The sequence below is a fragment of the Xiphophorus maculatus genome, chromosome 13 (assembly GCF_002775205.1).
Source record: "Xiphophorus maculatus strain JP 163 A chromosome 13, X_maculatus-5.0-male, whole genome shotgun sequence".
Taxonomy (NCBI): Eukaryota; Metazoa; Chordata; class Actinopteri; order Cyprinodontiformes; family Poeciliidae; genus Xiphophorus; species Xiphophorus maculatus.
In genome coordinates this window covers 18,434,478-18,455,167 of record NC_036455.1, presented here as the reverse complement: position 1 = coordinate 18,455,167, position 20,690 = coordinate 18,434,478, and the positions used below count along the sequence as shown (strand labels likewise).

General features: G+C 39.3%; 1 protein-coding gene across 2 annotated transcripts in view; it reads left to right on the top strand.

Annotated features, from left to right (window-relative positions):
• The window catches only part of dlgap3 (DLG associated protein 3), a 166,213-nt gene that overhangs the window by 70,694 nt on the left and 74,829 nt on the right, over positions 1-20,690 (top strand). The window lies entirely within an intron of this gene.

Below are 20,690 nucleotides of genomic sequence, written 5' to 3'. Positions count from 1 at the left end.
TAAACACGCGTTGGAAGAGGGAGATGATGTGGCGGACCTCAACTTTCATCCATTCTGGTTTCGTTCCATTTGTGTCCAACGCCATTTGATTTATTTATTTTTCCCAGATGAGTCACGGACAATATGGCATGATGACAAAGTGTGAATGGCCACGGCATTACCGACTAACAAACAAGCAGTCGTGCAGAAATGCTTCAGAAACGTATACGGCATGACGCAACTTTAATTACCGCCAGCTACGATTGTGTTTGTGAGCGTGAGGCCTCTCGCGTCTTGTCGCCTCACCCTTCCCTCCCCCTGCTGATGACTGGAAGTTCACCGCCAGAGTGTCACACACTAAAGCCAGAAGACAATTTTGCCCTTTACAGCAGAGTATTGGCACTAATTAGTCACTGTAAGCATGTCACTGGACTTAATGTCTGTGACCATGGAGCAGCAGCTCACCTTCAAATGATGGAGTACCTTTAGTGCACCCGTCAATTTACTGGGAGGTGAGGTAGGGGGTTTCATTTCGGCGCGTATATGATTTCGAGGTTAAAGATCTGATGAAAAGTTGACATGTAGTCGTCATCATGGGTACAAATATTGTTAGATTTAACTTTCTTATACTTGTGTCTTTCCAGGGTGAAATTAAACATACAATATACAACTGCTGTGTTTGCTGAAGGGAATGATTGGCGGCTTGGATTTATTGTTGCAGCTTCCGGTTGAAGACGAGTTCTGAAATTATTTATTAGGCCTCAAAAATATGGATAAATATGTAAAATAAAATAACCGGTATGATTTATAACAGATTTTGATATCAGTTTTAACTGTAATTGAAAAGTTTAGGTATTGTAACCAAGCTGTAAAAGAATCCAAAACGTTTTGTCAAAATGTTGTAAAAAACACAGGCTGTTTATTTTATTTTAGTTGTTGATGATGTTGGAGGAATTAAATAGGACACCCTTAAATTTTCCTGTTTGAATTTGCAGAAATTCCACATTGATGGATTATATTACATATATTTGAATACATTTTATTTCCTTTTTCTTTAAAAATTTTTAAAAAAATCTATTAAGGTATCTTCTTATCACCATCTCTACTCTGAGTTTGACCTTTTAACCTCTGGATCTCACTTTGGATTCCCTTCTGTTCGGAGCAGTGGTCATAAACATTAATTTATTCCTAGTGTTGTATTTGTCCATAATGTGGTCAGGGGTTGTTAGTCTTATAGCTGATATGAATGGGTTGTGGTCTTAACCACTGGTCTGAAATAGTGTGCTGTCTCTTAAAATGAGAGATTTCACATTTTAAGCACTTATTGGTTTATTTATTGTTCATCTTTTCAGTTGTATGTTTTTTTTTATATACAGGTTTTGTGTTTTAACCTGCATTGGTTTGAAGTGGATGACCTCAGTGTCACGCCCTCTAGTTAAATATTAACTATTGGTGTGGCATTCTTTTTATTGACTTGCTGTAAAAATCAATCGCCCATTGCCACACAAATAAAGACCTGAAAAAAGACTCGAATGAGTTTAAACCTCTGACATTTTGCTGGCTGTTTTCCTCTGACAATAAACTCCGTTGCAAGACCTAAAGAACCGTCTCCGGTCTTCAGAAAAAGGATTGTGGCAGCTTATGTATCTGACCAGTGACTTAACATCAGTTTTCATACTGCGAGGTAAATAGTTTGCCATCTGAGGACGTTCAAAGCAAGTTCCCCACAAAACTGACTACAAGATGCTAAAAGAAACCTCCAAAAACCCCAGCATGAAGGCCATGCTGACGTTTGACTAGGAGAACATTACAAGAAACGTTGTTATGCTGTTCTTTGGACAAATTGCTCCACAACTGAGGCTATTTTTGGCATAAACTATATACAGATAATCCAGACAGATTATTGAAATGAGCTCAATTTTTATTTATTTTTTTCACACAGGTTCTCTGTCTCACAACACTTTAAAATATTCTTTGTTTGAACTGCCTCTTGGTAAATGTTGATCCAAATGTTTTGTTTTCACTGTTTTTTTACCTTTCCGTTTCAGTCCAACAACCTTTGAAGTAGTTTTTTTTTTTTTTTTTAGATGTTTGGTTTGTGATTATTTTAATAGCTTGGCTGCTTATGCTTAACTTTTAATTGCTGCTCTCCCATGTAAAGCACTTTGTGCATCTCAAGTTGTTGGAAACCTGCTAATGTAAATAGCCTTGACCTTGACCAGTGTCAAATCCTCTTTCATGCTCGTAAAGAAAAACAAAAGGAAATTTCTAACGGTATCTTTTCATACCGTTAGAAATATAAACTGTTTCTAACTGGCATAATTTTTTCTTGTCTGCTCACACATATTTGTTCACTTTTTCATTAAGTCCATTTTTATCTTTTCCCACTAACCGCCTTTGAATCTTGCGTGTTTATCCTTCCAAGAAACCGCGTTCATTCTTTAGCTGTGATCTGAATAAGCGGGTATTTGAGAGGTGCTCAAAACCCTCTTCATTCGCAGCTTGCTGGTAGTTTCTGAAAACTTGTTCAAGCTCAGTGGAAGCAGACAAATTGGAAAATAAAAATCGTACTTATTTTTTACATGTTTTCTGAACAGTTGCGTTCCACTAAACCCAAAATTGATGCTGATTTTAGGGAATATGACTGGCTAACGACACAACAGATATGAGGAGGAAACCTACAGAGACCTACAGAGATGCTCAAGGCAGCATGAGTCTTCACGTAGCGATCGCACTTCCTCTAAATTACTCTCTAAACCCGCCTAATTTACATAATCCATGTCGTGACATTTTAAAAGCTTACTTTAGATTAGATTTAGATTGTTTTAGGCCTACTACGCTCACTGTGCACATATTTGGCTGACCTGCGTTAAAAGAAAATCTATTTAAGGTGGCCTTCAATCTGCTAAACTAATAAGAAATCCTAAAAAAAAAAAAAAAAAAATAGAGAGAGAAAACAGGGGTGGCCTAAAACGTGAACACCATCGACAGCTGAGCGAGCTGAAGAAAGGCTTGTGCTGCTTATTGCAAAATCTAACAGATTCTGTTTAGAAACCTAAAGTGATTGAAATTCTGCAACAGAAAGTTCTGAAAATCGAAAAATGAACCTGTGGCGTTTTAGAGATGAATCAGAACTGTTTGTTGAAAACTTGGAAAATCTCGCGATTATTTATTTGCAGACAAATTGCTGGATTTCATTCTGAGATACTACGTTCGACTGAGGCTCAATAATAAACAGCTTAATTTCGGCGTTTGTGTTAAAACAACAAAAAGTCTAAATCATCAACAGCAGCTGCTTACAAATAACTTTGTCTGCCAAGACTTTGTGCCAATAATAGCTTTATAGTTTGATTTTCTTGTGCTTTTTGGGCTTTTGTTTTTGTTTACAAAAAAGAGCTGTTCCCAAGATAATGTAAAATGAAACGGTAGAAGTGATCAAATTAATTTGATGGAAAAGTCAAGAACAGCTTGTTATTCACCGTTTAATAATAAAACTGGAATCTCTGTAATTTACTTTCGGTCTTTCTGTATGAATGGATTGAATTGATTATGTATTTTTGTTTATAACTAGATGGACGTTTCTGATGATTCATGTTGTCGTTTGGTGCCATAAAGGTCATCTAAGGTTTAGATGTTCGAAGGACTTCTAATGCAAACTTATTAGAGATTAAAAGCCTCACAATTAATCTGGATACATTTCTAACTGTTTTTTTTTAATCAACTTTGGGATGAGTTCCTCTCTGACTTCCTTTTAGTGGCACCTTTCTATGGCGGCAACTTATTTTTGTTCCTCCAAACTGATTAAATGGTCTATTATATCTAAAGCAGGCAATTTATTTGCTGATAACTCTGCATAACACCCTCTTGACAAAAAGCAACCCAACACTCGCAGCATCACCGCACCAGATTTTGATGAACCAATCAGTCTCTTTTTCTCCGTACGTACATCACGCCCAAGTGAGGGAGTTAAAATAAAGTTTGCAAATTTTTCCTCATGATTGGACACATGTCGATTTCGCGTTCAGTAACCTGAAATCCGTGATACTATAAATAGCTGCGCCGTCCATTACCATCCAGATTTCCAGAGTGCCCAGATGAAAGTCCGCTTTCTCGTTGCTGGATGGGTAAAAGTGCTCACTCGTGAAACGTCCTCCGCCAACTGCAACAAAGACGAGCAGCACTTTCCAAGTGTTGTAATGCGCTGTTTGAGTCGAGTGGCTTCCTCAAAGTGCTTTGTTCAGTTCGTTTTACCTTTTTATTGAATCAGCTGTCTGTGTTAAGAACCTTTTGACAGAAAACAATGAGCCTCTTGAGGCTATGCTGTATTGAATTGTAAAGATGCTGCAGCTACAGTCTCTGGCCTGTTTTTTTTTTTTTTTTTTCCTCCCCTCTCCTTCTGCATAGCTAAACATTATTAACTCGGGGAGCTTTTTCAAAACTTTTTAAAGAGGAAAACGTTTTACCAACTGTACAGTTGTCAAAGTTGTGAAAAGTCCCTCACTCCTGTCGTATATTCTTCTTTCAAAGAGGACCTGATTGATGCCGTTGTGACGGGATTGTGTCCAGGTTTAATACCGATATACCCACTGGTGCACTTTAAGATGGACGCCAGTTTATTGCGTCCTGAAGGATCCGGTGCTGGCATTAAGCTCGTCCTGGTGGAATACAAAGAGCGTGATGCGGCCTTCTGAGTCTCTCTCTCTCAGCTCTCTGAGTGTCTCATGCTCTTCCAGGCTAACAGACTGTAACCTGTAACCGGCTCGTTTCATCGTGCTCCTGCTCTCTTAGGGCGCCAACTCGGAAGTTTTTGGGTGAACCTGAATCATCAAGGGAAACGTTGTCTCGGCTTTAAACGTATAATGGCGACTTAAAAGGAACGGCGTGAGCTGGGGCTGGGTTGTCAAAAAAAAAAAGAAGCTGTTTTTGACTATGAAAGGGAGATTGGTGCATATACGTGTTCTGTGTTTTCTTTTATTATTTCAGTTTTAATGAAACATGGACATCATCAAGATAAAAAAAATATAGTTTAAGGCGACTCTAATTTCATCACATACTTGGTTAACCTCTTCAGCCTAAGATCTCCTGTATGCAGAGCTGATTAACTCTTCGAGGGTCGAGTTTACTAACTCTTCTCATGGCAACATCAGGGTGAAAGCTTGGCATCTCATTATTCATATTTAAGCAAATGCTTGGACACTTTGTGTAATATATTCTCCTTTTTTTTACAATCTCCTTTAAAAAATTTTCGTCCTACTTCTGCGCATTGCTTCCATTACTTTAACCATGTGTTTTGACGAACTGGTAAACATGAGAGGCAAATTGATTTACGTAGCCGATCGTTTCTTTTTCTCTGTCTGAAAAAGCAAAAAGAAAAGTCGGCTGTTGAATTCTTGTGAAACAAAGCAGTGGAAATGAACAGAGTGAATGCATAACAAATCGAAAATCCTAATGAAGGATGCAGGCAGTTGACTCAAAAGCGTAAACCTGTGGACTCGGGCTTTAATGAGTGTTTTTCTAATTATAATCTAAATGTGGTGCTGGGGGGAAACGTAAATACAAAATATTGAATGCATAAGCAGGAATCGTCTCCATATTGAAACAAGCAGCTGCAATTGTCATCAACTTAAATAACACTGTTTTGTTTTGCATCAGACGTTTAAATTTGTTATTTTGTCGTATTAATGTCATTGCAACAGCAAAATAAGGCGAATTCTGTTACAATTTGTACTTCTTTGAATCTGTTGTATACGGCTCACAAGCTCTGTGAATCTAACACACAAACGTTTAGTTGTTAGTACATTTCTAATGTCCATATCCGTAGAGACAGACGCGCGTTTGTGTGGCAACGTTCTCGTTTGCGCCGCGGATGTGCTCCGACAAGACCGCCGGCGAGTGGAAATGAGCAGCAGGCGAGCCCACTGTGATGATATGCGGTGCTACAGCTCACGAGAAATGGGTTTTGCAACACACGGTTTGGGCAGCGCGCTGTTATTTGGGCTGCGAACTGCTCTGTGGAAGTTTTACCGGTGCGTGAGAAATGCATGAATTTAAAACGAGCAGAGACTTGCACAGACGCATACGGCGAGCTGGGACAGTGATCACGCCTGACAACTCGCTGTGGCTAAACACACACACACTGCTCTTGCTCCTGTAGAAGATCAGCTTGCATCCTTAGCACAGCATTAAACCATGTTGGGTTTCTTTTGGTTTTTTGGGGGGTTTTTTTTGCTAAATTTGATTGGTTGGATGCAATGGGATCATGTTGTAAGCCTAAATAGTGTTTTGTATTTTTGCACGCGTGTGTCGGCACTTCATTCCTGTGGCTGTGAATGGATGTTTGTGTTTTGTTGCATCGGCATATTATATAAGCATTAACACAGCAACGTCAACTTTAGCACCAGGCTCATCAAACTCATCTGCTCCTTTATAATTTGCTTGTCGAACAGCAAATTTCACCTGCTGGCTTCACTGACTGGCTGTGCCACACGGGTACAACCTGATTAGCAGCTATTTACATTAGCTTAGCCATAGCTAATATCTACAGTACTGAAGACGCTTTGAGCTAAACCATGCTGTTGTTTAAGCTGTGTGTTTAGTTATCTTGTCAACAGATTCTCCCACCTAACCTTCTGGATCTCTGTTGCCAGGGAGATGTTCTGTGTCTCTATGTTTAATGCTCATCAGTTTAGGTGAAATACTGTTTCCTGGCAGGCTTGCGGTCATGTGATTTGCCTTTATTTTCTCCACTTCTCAAATGATGGACTGAAAACTGTGAAATGTTAAAAACTGTGGCTTTCATATGAACATTTAGCTTTATAACCTAACCTTTGACTGTATTAATTGGTCGTCATAAGATTCAGTATCGGAATTGGGCGACTTCTGAAATGGCCGGTTGAATTAGGTTTCATTTTGGGATGTCGGATTGGGGTTTCAACATGTCCACTTTTATCCTTAAAAGTTCTTAAACTCTATTTTCTTTTCACTTTACAGTATTGCACAACTTGGTGTTCCTCTATCGCTTTCAGATAAACTGCACTGAAGTTTTTATGGCTGCAAATTGTCAACATATGAAAAGTGTTCACCGGATGTAAATACCTCTGCAAGTCACCATAGACCTTTATGGATATTTTTTTTTTCGCACAATAAGAGACAAAACAAATGTTGTTTTAATAATAATATTAAAAAAGGTAGAATAAAAAACTCCGTAAAAACCCTGTAGTGGTATATATTTCTTTGCATAACCTGCCACCCTTCCTCTGAAAACAACTCGGTAACAAAGTGAGAGCTGAATTCTGACTTAATTAGAAGACATAATTCTTCTCTTTTTCCCCTCTTATCACAAGATATGTATTTTTAAGCTCACTTCCACTTTGTTCACTAGGAGGTTTACAGAACAAAGTTCTAAACTAACCCATGTTTTTTGCCTCAGGGCGACGAGCCAAGCGGTAAAAATGGCCTCGCACAATTCCACACCCTGCAGATGAATCTCAGTAGGAGAGAAAATGAGTTATCCCACCTTTTTTATATTTTGTGGAAGAACTGATTTTATCTGACTCTTTTTTTGTTTTTACTACGCCTTTCTATCTGACTCCATATAATCTGAGCAACATTTATTTATTTTCTGTTGCTTCTTTAGCTTTATAATCCTATAACCAGATCATATGTGGACGTGGCACACAAAGAGGCACTTGGGTAACACACACACACACACACACATTGGCATTTCGTCTGTTCATTATTACCTGGCTGGCATTTTCCACATTCATCCACTTATGATAGTTTTGCCTGACTTCCTGACCTCTGTTCTGCATGTTCAGACATCGGCACACTACCTGCTGAGAGGGAGCCTGAGAAAAAATATGTAAAAAGTTTCAAAATTGATAGATGAATGTAACCGGTGTCAGAGAAACGGGTAGAAAAAGGAGGGAGAGGAAAAGAGACAGTTTGTGTGTGGGTGTGTGTGTGTGTGTGTAGGTCACCAGAATAATCAGCATCACCACATCATTACTGCGGGCGAACTGCAGCCCGCTGTAGTTTGATGTCGGCGATCACCATGTGCGATCCCACACAAACACACAAACCCACACACACACATATAGTAAATGTGCATGAAGACATTATGGTGTCAGCCAATTAGCGGGAGTGATGGGATGGGAGAAGAGGAAGATGAGAGGAAGAGTCTACATTACGACATTTCTCATTGTCAAATCTCTTAGCGCCTCTTTGCACCCGTCCGCCAATTAGTGTTTGGTTGTCCCTCTCTTTCCGTCTGTCTCCGCTGGCGGTGCATGTAGGTATTTCTGACATTTTGCGGTGCACAATAATCTTCTGCAGACATTTTCTTGCTAATTGGTGTAAGCCTAATATACATATGCATGTGTACTGCCCACCACCGCCGCCGCCACGCCTCCCCGTTAGCGTGGGAGTTTGTATCATCAGCGTTTTTCTGGGTCAAACTGAAAGCCACGGCGCTTCGTACGTCGCTAAACGCTTTTGCACCCAGCTAGCTCTTCTAATCTCACTTGATTCCCAAGTTTCGTGATGTAGTAAATATCGCAAACTAATTGCATTGTGTCTTCAAAACACAAGTGCAGCAGTAGCCAAAGTTCAGAGTCATTGTCTTATTGTCAGGTTCCTAAAAATAATGCCCTTTTTTTTTTGCCAAAAGTGAGTTTTGTTTCACTTAAATCATCTTTTGGTAAAAAGAAAAAAAGACTTGTTCCATGATCTCAGGAAGGTGACGATATGGTGAAATGCAGTTAATTTTCTTACATCACCTTATGCAGTAGCACCTCTCAGCTATGCTTCCATGGGTTGCTAAACAATAAACATGGCTGTGCCAATTCCAGTCCTTGGATCTGAGGTGTCGTCATACATTAAAGAATGTTGGCTTGAAAAGAGATCCTTGCATCCTAAAAAAGATATTTGACAAATGGTTCCCAGAGTTCAGGTCCAGATTGGGTCTGATGGATCATCAGGAATTGAACTGTGCAGGAAAAATTGGATGTATTTTAATTCTGTAAGTGATTTGACAAAAAAAAACAGTTTCATGTTTTATCACAAGGTCACAACTCAATGGTAATTTATTTTTCTACATAAATCAAAGCTCTTGAAGAAAAAAAAACTAATGTAATGCAGCACTTTTTTTTTTTTTTTTGCAAAAAGCATTTCCAACCATATTCTAATCAGTTTGTACATTTTTTAAACTAAATACCTTTATTAGTAACAGTCTGTATTTTTTTTTTAAATCACTTTATCACACGTGATTACCTGTGATGGATTTCCGATAGGATTGGATGGACATCAGCCCCCATGTTAGGAAAAGTTGCTGTGGACGATAAATGTGTTTAGCCTTCAGCATAAACACAATGAACCCTTATTGTGAACACGAACGAAGATCACTTTGCTTTTATATTTGGAACATACTGTATTTTTGGAATATCTAATCTGTTTTAGATTGAAAAAGTCTGCCATCATATACAGTATTAGCAAGGGGAATTTAAAACAGAAACATGATTTAATTATTTAACTGTTCATTTCTTTTTAGTAACTCAATTAGCTAAGTGAAACACATTGTATAGATTAATTATACACACACTGGTGTTTTAAAGCCTTTATTCTGTTAACGGTGAGGATTCTCCACTTACAGCTAATGAAAGCACATTTAAGATTAGAATATTACATGAGACCGATAAAATAAATGTTTTTAATAGAACAATGTGGGCTTAGTAAAAAGTGTGTTTTAAAGCTTAATTACAGAGCTACTTTTAATCTGACTAATCTCATTAGCTCATTAAATATATTGTATTCCAAGCGAAAATTTCAACTTCCAATTATTTCTTGAACAGATTTTAATGGCAGAATTTGTTCATTTTATTTTGACATTAGCTGACCTTTACTCAGCGCAGACAAAGTATGTTGAAAGTGAAAGGACTGAGAATCGCAGTTAAACTGAGATCTATTTAATGTATCGCTTGCCAGAAACGGTCATAAAACATTGTTTTTTGTTTGTTTTTTACCTGAAAAACAATACATTTACATCTCTAATTCTGAAGTTTCATTGTGGATTTAAATAGCTTCTCTCTGATTTTTTTTTTCTTTTTTTTTTTCATTTACATTTGTAAAAAGTGAAATTTGCTGGATTTGTTTTTAGAGGTCTTTTGAAGTTTGTTCATAAAAAAAAAAAAAAAAAGACGAAATGATTTTAAAAGCGTAGATTTCAAAGACTTCTGGTATCTTGCACTAATGAGGCATCACTAATGCCTCACTACAGATCCTTATTTTGCCTAAGGCAGTCCCAAAAGGCTGAAGACGTTTCAAAATCCACCATGATCCACCATACAGTAGCTGAACGTTTTGAAAAGATGAAATAGATCAACTTTTTCGGTACTTTGTTCAATCAACCCGTTTTAATAAAAATCCCACTGTTAGTCTCCGACAGCCTGAAAAAAGCGTCAGTCATCCCCTGACATGCCTGGACAGTTTTCCTTCACGTGGTCTCTTGCATTGTTTTTTTTTTTTAAGCATAATATGAGGATTGATAACTTTCCTCTACTTTCTCTTGCTGTGATGCTTACTGCATCACTTGAATCTTGTTTTTTTCAAAACACACAAATAAAAACAGATTTGTGCAGGCGCTCCGCAAATGACTGTTTAGATCAGCACCCCAAACGGGAGACGTGCAAGCGGTTCAGACGCTTGGAAACTGTAATTAGACACTCAAATCAACTGTGCGCGTTATTATGCAAAGGGAGAACGATGCAAATTGCGGCAGAGGCAGCCGCTCTGTGACAAAAAGTTGGGACCCAGCGGTTTTGAAGGTAAACGCGTTAATGACCTAAAAAACTTTTTTAATTTATTTTTTTGCTCACCTTAAATATCTGTACCCAGATATTTCCTTACCTTTTTCTCAGGTATTCCCTTTCAATTCCTGTTTTCTTTTCTTTCTTTTTTGTTTTTGAAGCATTTGTTTGCTGCGCCACTTTTGTTTTCTGACGATGTGGCCTTTCCCAGAAACGCGTCCGACCACAAGCGCCATGTGCTTCTTCAAACTCATTTAGCACCTGTGCACACATGTACCCATGCAGGCATACGAAAACTAATCCCCCCTGCCGCAAATTAGGCTGGAACACACACAAACACAAGCGACATGTGCGTGTGCACAGTCCTGATTGGTGAAGCTAATTTGCCCTGAGCGGACGGAGACTCAAACGAATAATGAGGCTTTGATGACTTCATGTGAAGAGACTCACCGGCATCATCTGTGACCTCGGCGTGACCCCCACCCCCCTCCACCGCTCCCCCGTCTCTATTCTGATTTGTTCACCCCCCTCCGTTCCAGCCCCCGCTCCCCCGTGAAAACCGCCTCTCCTCATTGGCTGCCGCTCCCTGTGCCAGATAGAACGAAACGAGAGCTGATGCCACGATTTCTCACAGACTGTCAGCCGGGATGTGTTTGAGAGGGGTTAGCGGAGGAAACAGGATTTGGTCCATCGAGAGCGAATCAGCAGCTGATCCTGTGTGGCAGTAAAGCTGAGCCAAGGCTTGCTTAAAAAGCAGCCTGTTTGGAGAATTGAAAGGGAAAAAACAACACACATCCTGTTTTGTGGGTGTATTTGTTAACCTTTATGCTGAAATCCAGTTGTGAACAGAGTAGAAAATGTTTTTTTATCATTATTATTTTAAGCATTGTTATAGCAACTGGATAGTAAGTTAAATATCTTAAACTGAATCTGTTTTGGTCCAGGCTAATCATGCCAATAACTAATTTCATGGTTCTATGATGGTTTGACTGATATCTGCTACCACAGGATGATGGCTAAAAGCAATTTTTGACAATTTAGAAATTGGCGATTTGGGAAGGAAAAAAAAACAAAACACTTTTTGGCAAAAAAAAAAATTACCTGAGCTTCTATTTTATGAATCTCACATTGTGTTATTAATGTATGAATATGCAAGGCTGAAAACAGTGTATGACTGCTTCAAATGGTCAGAAAAAAAACATTTGCTGAATAAGAAAACTGATCCAACTCCCCCTGTTGTGTCATCCTCTCTAAGCATTTGGTATGCTGTGTTGAGCGAATCATCAGCGGTGCAAGCAGAGTGTCTGCATAGTGCAACATGGGATTAAATAACAGCACTGAGTCACGGCTGCGACATTTTAATTCCAGTATTTGCACATTTCATAGCAGTAGTGCGTAAAATAAACCACATTTGTTTGGCGCCACTGAGTTGAGCCTGGAGATCACAACAAGTATGTATGCTGGAAATTTTTGTTACTTCAAGTCTCGTATCTTCACATAACACGGTAATGGAGGAAGATAAGTAATGGTGTGAAATGGTTCCTTGTTTGGATGGTTGTAGGTTGTAAGTGGAAAGATATTAGTCTGTGGACCCAGGATGAAACCCTAACCTTTTTTTTTTGTATTATAGGGTATAGAAATTGATCCACCTTAGAGCTTCGCAGGGAAACAGTTAATATGCGCATCATTAAGGTGCCATCACTGTTTCCGTTTGATGATGCAATCTCCCAGAGCCTGGATTTAAACAATCCATCTGACAAAGGAGGCTGTGCATGCTAATAGACTTGCATTTAAATCACGGAATATACTAATGGCCAGCTGAAGCTTTGCAATGTGAAGTTCCCTGCAAGTTTAGGAGATAACAGGTACCCTGTACACTGTCGCTGGGAGAAGTGCAACATGAAGAGATTCCATGAAATGTATGTTGAGGACATTTAAACACAGAGTAGCTAAAGTTTGCACTGGTGAAAAGGTTAAGGGTGACAAATGCAAACATTTTATTTAATTTTTTTGATTACAACAAATAGACCTTCTCACAGGTTGTTGATGCGAAAGTGGTGAATTTAGGAATCGTAGATGATTTGCTTGAATTCAGAGCATCAGATTGAAAAAAAACGCTTTCAGAACCTGTTGATATTCTCACATTCTCTTGGGTTTTCAGAGATTGGCTTTAGCAAGAGAAAACATCTAATGAGCAGCAGCACTGCTGCTCATTAGATGTTTTCTGGAGATCTGGAGATTGGGGAGAGTGGTTTGGAACAACTGACATGTGAAAGATTGCTCAAATTACCACTCATTTCAACAAAGTTATTTCAGCTGCAACATTCAGATAACGTCAAAATTTAGCTTGAACAACATAAAAGCGTAGATCCTCCCTCCCTTCACGGTCCTGGTGGCGGTGCAATCTTCTGGGGAGACTTTCCCTGTTTCACTTTGTGTCCATCAGTCAATTACGCATAATTTAAATAGCACAGCCCACCAAAGTATTGTGGCTGATGGTGTCCATGTGTTATCATCCTGTCATGTCTCAAACCAGTCCTCTGAACATGTCCATATGTTTACTGTACTACCCCATACCACATATTGCCGGGTTTCTGCTTTCCGAAACCTTGTTGAATCTTTGCAATCACATATTGGGGCAGTTCCATGAGTCCAACCAAAACTACTCTGAAGGGTTTTCTAATCAAGTGGCTGGTGAGTGAATACTTGTGGCTATTTATTGATACAAATCCTGGAATGCTCTGTCAGGCTCCTAAAGTGACCTTGATATGGAACCATTAAGGAGGTTTAGGATGACGCAGTGCACCCTTACTTGTAACCCTCGTGTCACATTACCAATACTGTGCAACTAATGGACGTTTACTCATTGCCTAACCGACTCTGACCTCTCTGAGTGCAACTAAGCACACACACATGCTCCGGCGCACACATACAATTGAGCAAAACAGCACGCATCATTCATTTCTGTAATCAGCGTGCCAGCAGTATGTTTGTCTAATGATCCGTGACGCATTAGTAAGCTTTGAATTGGGTCTCAAGTGACTGGACACGCATGAAAAATGACACTTTAAGTATGATATGTGTGCGTGCACACTTTGAATGTGTTCTGTCACTATTATGTAGAGGACGTTTTGAAGGTCTGCCATGAGGAAAACATTTACTGTTTGGATGCTCTGGGGGAATGGCAACCGCTCGATTCACCAATGGCGTCTTCCAAAGGAAGGGAGTAGCACAAAAGAAACAGAAGCAATCTTGGGTTGCACAAAACCAAAGTGGATTTCATGCTGTCGATATATTTCCAGTGCTTTTGCCATGTCTGCTTTGTTGTTGCTCATCGGCCAGGCCGCATCGGCAACGCTCGAGGGCAGGCGAACGAAAAGGTCAGGCGATGCCGAGAAAAGAGGAAGGAAGGGGAGAGAAGGTACAAATTGGAGAAGTTCCAGGCAACGAGGACAGGAGGACTGATTGAAAGGGATGGTACAGGGTGAAAAGAAATGCCCGGCCATTATTCCCAGCTGCTGCAATGGAATCGCTTAATGAGAATCCAAGCGATCCTCAAGACTGGAGTGAGAACAAAAAAAAAAAAATGAGAGAGAGAGAGACGAGGCAGTAGAAATGTCACGGAATGGTCCACTGCCAAAGGAGTGGGAAGCAACGCTTAGCAGTAAGTGATTTGCCTTGCTGTGAATGATGAGCCACATCTGCAAAATAAAGTCATCACACAGGTGTACCATAATCTCCCACTTTATACTTCCATCACATCCATCCATCCATCCAGCCAGTCAGCCATTGTGTCATCCGCTTAAATAAAACCCCATGAAACCTTTATCTTTTTCGACTGCAGTCTACCCATTTCCCCCAGAACATCCCGTCTCTCCGTGTCCCCTGTCTGGCCCTTTAACCCTCCTTTCAGCCACCCGTTGCCCTCTTCTCCTCTTCTGTTCAGCTCAGCAGTGCTGGCGCTGATTTATGCGTGCCCTTCTGCCAGCCTAAAAGCACCCCGTCACCGCCTCCTCACTTTGATGCGCTGTACGACTCCGGGCGGGCTCTGAGCCGATTCCCTCGTTTTGATTTGTGCACAGTCAGAATATGGTGGGAAACCTATATTAAAAAAAAAAGATGCTGGTAATGTCGTTTCGGCATCTTGGTGTCTGTAAGTGTCAAGGCTGTCTCTTAGAGCAATTATCACGTTTGAACAAATTTGAAAAGCGAAGCACACTTTGACTCGGTTTTGTTGCCAACTGCCTCGAAGCACCTCTAATTAACGATGCTTCTAAACAACGTTACCCATTTGACAGGATCTCTCTTAAACTGTAATATTAACTATACATGGAGTTTTCTGGGTTGAATGAGGACGTGTTTGTTTGTTTTTTCAGGACTTTCTGCTGCGTACTGAAACATCTGACTTCGAGGTCTGCTTATGCAAACAAATATGGACTGTCAGCAGTTCTTTGTTTCCATCAGGTGCCAATGCATCTTTGTTGCATTTAGAGGATATTAAACAGACTTGGAAAAGACTATCCTGTTCCACCTACTCCGCAAAAGTCACCCCAAAAACACTTCCGTTCATATTAAAGGGTCCATAGGGACATCAGTGCCCTTATAACCGTTAAAGGGTTAAACTTGTCATCATATTTTCACATTACCACCACAAACATATGTTTTCTTATCTTGATTTTATTTGACGAAGTCAAAATAGCAGCTTTGAAAGGGCCTTTCAAACTTTTGGAGTTTGCGTTTGCAGTTTTGACTTGAAGTGACACAAAGGGACTTTTTGCCATTTCCAGACACAAACGCCTTGAAATGGCATTTGTGTCTTAGCGCTACTTAACTCAAATGTATTAAAAAGCAATTAATTGAGGACAAACCAAGAATACTGGTCAACATAAATTTGCCAGGCAAGTAGATTTTCTATCAGAAATGTGGCCAAGAGATCCATTGCAACTCTGGAGAAGCTGCAGAGGTCGACAGCTCAGGTGGAAGTCTGGGTTTTGGAGTGAAATGGAAAGAAGAAAGTCATAGTTGAAAGTAAACCTTAAGAAACGTGATGCTTTCACCACCATCTTTCACTTTGGGGACTGTGTGTTAAATGAGGTGAGCCCATAAGGTTTTATTTTGTGTCACATGACCAGAGCGCCGTCTTTCACATGTTTACCATAATCGCTACGCCGCTAGGTCAGACTGCAAAAGGAGATATTACACATCTTTGAATGTTTAAAGGCATGACTAGCATTTATCAGTTTTCATTCACTCCCCTAATACACATCTGCTGCTTTGTGTTGGTCTGTCGCGTAAAAATTATTTCAAATTGCTTTGATGTTTGTAACTTACAATACTCGATGTGCAAAACAAAACTCACTGAAATGCTGCTCACCAGTATTTCAGTGAGTGTGTGACCTTTTAGTGCCCTTCATTCTTGTTAGCAGAGTTTATACAAGATAAGCAGAGAGAAATTAGTGTATTCTTTTTTTTTTATCAAAGGTTATGTCTCCATATTTTCTGTTTATATGCATTTTTGTATTAGTCAGGATCGGAAACCTCTGCAAAAGAATAGAGATTAGTGTTCTGCCTTTTAATATAGCCACGTATTAGCATGGAAAACATTTTTGCACTTACATAGCAGACAGCTCTGCTGGAATATGAGTAAACAGCTTTTATTGGTGTAGACCTTTGAGTAGGTAAAAAAAATAAAAAAATTCTGCCAAGGGGGTCAATGCATCGCTGCGATTCGGTAGTGTTTATGTTCCGTCTGCACTTAGGCGTAATGCAGGAAAAGGCTACGGCAATATGAATGCAGTGGAGTGGAGTGTGGGCATAAAAGCGAACAAAAAAAATAAAGAGAAAAACCATCAGGAGGTGCGAAAACTAACATGGATGTAGGATTTAGTAAGACATGCCTTCTCTTCCTATGCAGTGGATCTCAAAGGTGTACACACACTTCACTAAACCCAAAGGCCACCAATGGAGAGACGTGATGGTGTGTTGGATGAACGTTTATTCAGATATCATTTTCGTTGAGGTGGATGAACTTTTCCAAATGCTGGTCCCTTTACTTAAAACTTTCAGGCTCCTGTTAGGTTAAAAGTGAAGAAACATTTAAGAAGCTCAAACTGAAGAGATTGTTCGGCAAAGCTGGGAATCAGGTTATTGCACATTTTTAAGACTTCACATTTTGTTTCATTTGTCGGGTGGAAAAATATTTGCAGTGATTTATCATCAGAAGAACCTGGTATTTTAACAAGGATCTACAGTAAAATCCACTCTTTCCCTCATAAAATTGAAAATATTGATTATGAGTTACTGTGTTCAAGTCCAAATATTTTTTTTAAAACAGTAGAATATATATTAATGTACTTACACATGTAAATACATGAGGTTGTAGCCAAGTGGCTGATTTCCATTTCTAGTCCCATTGAAAGGTTGATGCTAAAACACATAATAAAAAAACAAAGATAAAAACCACAAAAAAAACATGCAAGAAATTCATAAAATCCATTCATATTTACAGATTGATGCTGTTCTAAGGGATTTTCTCTAAGCTGCTTCCAAGATCGCGCCTTGGTAATGGAGACATGTACTCACACCAGACACAAAAGTTAAGAAATATCTCTTAAAAATAAGGGTTGATTTCAGTTCTCGACGGGGAAATCCAGCAGAACGCATGTGCAGCGAGGCCCCGAGCAAACACTGCTGTGCTCCCCATCCATTAAAAACCCAGTTTACTGCTTCTCTTGGATATTAGAGACAGTAAATCTCACATTTATACCCAAGTTAACCTTACAGATGAAAACTCAACTTTGTCTAGAACTATAAAGCCTTCCTTCATGTCTTTTTTTTCTTTTTTCTTATAATGTTCTCAAAACCCCATTGACCACTTCCGTAGGATTTGAGACGGTAACGTATGTCAGTGTTACCAGTAAACGCCAAGAAACTAAAATCTCTACGCATTCATTGTCTTTCAGCAACCCGACACATTTTTTCTGATTTGAAATAAAACAGCAGAGTAGAGATATTAAGGTTCATACCGCTGATTTGAAAAAAAAAAAAAAAAAAGACATTAAAACCTTGCCTCCAAGTTAAAAACAATAATTTCTTTCATCTTTCATTGCCCACTGTTGTGATCCCACTTCAAAATCTTCATCTACCTTTGCAGCTAACTGGGGAAAAATTTTAATGTCTCCTCTCCACAGACACCTGAAGCCCTGTTATTTTCATTTTTTAAGCACAAGTTCCATCATTACAGTACATATGATCTGCCACACTAAAAGCACGCAGCGTGTATATGTAATGAGAATTATTCCTTCCTTCTACGTCTGACTGAACGATCGGCACCGTTGTGCGTCTCCCACATCTTCACAGCACGATGGAAAGTAGAAAATCAGAATTCATGCCGGCAACTGCTCCCCAGCTTTTCCTCCTGAGCTAATCAGAATCCTCTATAGGGTGTTTGCAGTCACTGTTCTGTAATAGGATCTTATTCGGAGTGACTGGTTGTTAAGGAAGTTGCTTGGGTTGTCTGAAGATAATCCTGCGGAAACCCTGAAGAAGGTATTAAAAATCCTGATGCCATGTCATCAGTGTAGGACTTCGGTGTGCAAATCTTTTAGACTTTCAAGTTTGTTGTTTTGCAATTCATTTATTTTTTTACACAATTATTATGACAAATGTTAAAACTGAAGAAAAATGGGGGGTAAATAGCTGGTATTAAGGCAATAAAAAAAAAAAAAATATATATATATATATATATATATATATATATATATATATATATTTCCCTAACTTATTCAGTTGTCTTGAAAGCTTTCACAAGGATTCCTGGACGGTCAAACCATGCACTATGTTTCTGAAACATAGTGCATGGTTTAAAAACGCTGCATAGACAAGATTCCATTTTCTGACCAATATTTGATGTACTTGCATTTCCTTTAAATAATACGTCTTTGACTATTTGTTCACATGTTTCTGTTCTTGTTGAGAAATCTACCCAGGTGGATCACACTCTGGAATACACATTTTGTACGCGTTCATATTTCTGAGTTTTTACCGAAAAACACGTAGTAATCCAAAGATTCACCAGCCTACCTTAACATGTCCTACTGAATGGTAACGACACTAAGCAATATGCTTTACTCTGTATTTAGTTTATATGAAAATGTTCAATGAAGTTATTGCAAAAATATTTCTTTGTTACAAAACCGAACATGTGGTCCCTGACCTTACCTTACCTTTGTTTGGATCCATTAGGTAACTAAAATTCCAACAACGCATTTTATTTATTTGATGCTGTGACCTATTTAATTATATTAATGTCTATACTTAGCGGAGCAAAGATGGTAATTTTATTTTTACCTGTTGAAAAATCCCACTGAATCAACAACAACCAAGTTCACATAACTGCTGTGTAAGTATCATTGGAGGTTGAAAATATTTTTACCCAGCATAATGCTACTGTATGCTGATGCTCTGTCTGCAATGATGAAGATTTTCTAATCTTGGCTTGCTGAATGCTTGGAAGCCGGAAGGTTAACTTTCGCAATTGTTTTCAGCTAAAATAAGAGTGACTTTAAGAAGTTAAGATTGCTCTGTGCCTATCGCCATTGCTAACGTCCCTTGTTGTCTCCTGATTGCTGTGGTCAGGGCCCAACCTACCATCTCCTGACCCGGTATGAAACGGCCTCGGCGCACAGCCCTGCGGAGGGATCGCTGGAGCATGTCTGGCACTAATTAATGCCCTTACTGCAGCCTCTTGTTAGACTAGGAGATGTGGGGTGAGGAGAGAAAGCAGGAAAAGAGGGGACAATCAAGTATCGATTGCATTTGCATAAACCGCTGCAGTTGTTTTAAGCCCTCCGTGACCCCGCCGGCTCACAAAAAAAACAAAACAAAGATGGACCAAACAGGAAAAGAAAAGAGGCGATTAGTCGAGTCGAGAGAGCCTCTCCTGCAATGCGACATAGGCGAAAGCTTCTTAATCTCACTGTTCCAAAGGCTACGCCGCAACTTGTTCGCTTTGTAATTTGCACCAATTATGGCTCCATTAGTGGAACCACTGTAGGGCGACAGGAGATAATGATGCTTTTCTCTTCAGTTGGTCATCAATATAATAGGTTGAATAAAACTCTGGAGGTGATGAAGTCACTTTGGCTTTGTTCTTTGCAATGGCACCGGCACTAAATAAATTAAACCTCAGAGAGAAACAAAGTGTAACGCAGCACAGGGGAGAGAACAATGTTATTGCTCTCCTCTCTTATCCGTTTGCTTTGTGCTGTCCGTCTGACTGGCAGATATTTCGGCCCAGTTGACGGATGATTTGGAAAGTGCCAACTTCTTTCTAGTCGGGCTTTGAGAACAGATTTTGAGTTATTTAATCCTTCTCTATGGACACGCTTCACTTTTTTTTTTTTTTTGATAGCGCCATGTTTGCAAACTAATCTGCCAATTAACATTTTTCCTTTCAAAGCAGTGCTTGTACATGGAAATGAGCTTTTCTTGCTATGTTTAGCTGTGCTAAAAGATAAAATGCTAATGACTAAAGCCATATGTAAGCTAACCAATATTCATTTTCACTTAGTAGTAAAAACCAAAAAAATCAAACGGGATCCCTGAGGACATAAGGTTATGCCAAGTGGATTGTCATCGCATATAATAAAAAAAACCCACAAACAATATTTGTTCATTTAAAGCTGTTTTCGGTGGGTTTGGCGTCATTTTCTTGTTGGAAAACATATTTTTGTCACGTTTTACCATCAGACTCGCACTAAGAAAGGAAGGTTGAAATTTGACCAAAGACCTCCAAACCTAAAGCTTATCAATTAGAAAGTTCTGGTTTAATTAAGCAAGTTTCACACAGCCAAAACTGAGACCATCTTCGACGTAAAACTCTGCAACAGAAAGTATTTTGTCTTTTGT